The sequence below is a fragment of the Leishmania donovani genome, chromosome 36 (assembly GCF_000227135.1).
Source record: "Leishmania donovani BPK282A1 complete genome, chromosome 36".
Lineage (NCBI taxonomy): Eukaryota > Euglenozoa > Kinetoplastea > Trypanosomatida > Trypanosomatidae > Leishmania > Leishmania donovani.
In genome coordinates, this window is record NC_018263.1 from 996,293 (window position 1) to 997,117 (window position 825).

The window sequence follows — 825 nt, forward strand, 5'->3', positions numbered from 1 at the left end:
CGTACAGTCATGAGCAGCTGGCGGCCGCCACGCCATGCAGAAGAGGGCTTATCGCACACACGAACCCGTCACGACGACGCGGTGGTGCGCGCTGCCGCAGCCGCTCCGCCACGCGTGATGCGCGGTGCGCTGTGTGTGCCGTGCCGTGTCGTGTGCTGGGCGCTGCTGTGGTGTGTGGCGTGTGCGGGCCGCCTGTGCTCCGCGCGGCGACCGTGTACATGTGTGTCTGCGTCCCCTGTGTGCCAGCGGTGTGCTGGCGTCCGCCACTCTCGTGCGTGGCGCCGTGGCTGCGCACGCGCGCCTGCTCCGCAGGCCCGTGTGTGCCGCAGCAATGCCTGTGCGGCGGTGTCTTTCCAATCCCGAAGCACCGCGAGGCAGCTTGGACACTCCCCCACCTCTGCGTGTCAACGCAGCTGATCTCTCCCGTGCCGTTCTAGATGTTTTGCCTCTTCTCGCTTCTCTGTATCCCCTCCGCTTCCCCGACGCTCAAAGTGTTACTACTGGGGCGCCGGCAGTCTTGATGTCGGGACTAGCGTGTGTGCCGTGCCGTGTCGTGTGCTGGGCGCTGCTGTGGTGTGTGGCGTGTGCGGGCCGCCTGTGCTCCGCGCGGCGACCGTGTACATGTGTGTCTGCGTCCCCTGTGTGCCAGCGGTGTGCTGGCGTCCGCCACTCTCGTGCGTGGCGCCGTGGCTGCGCACGCGCGCCTGCTCCGCAGGCCCGTGTGTGCCGCAGCAATGCCTGTGCGGCGGTGTCTTTCCAATCCCGAAGCACCGCGAGGCAGCTTGGACACTCCCCCACCTCTGCGTGTCAACGCAGCTGATCTCT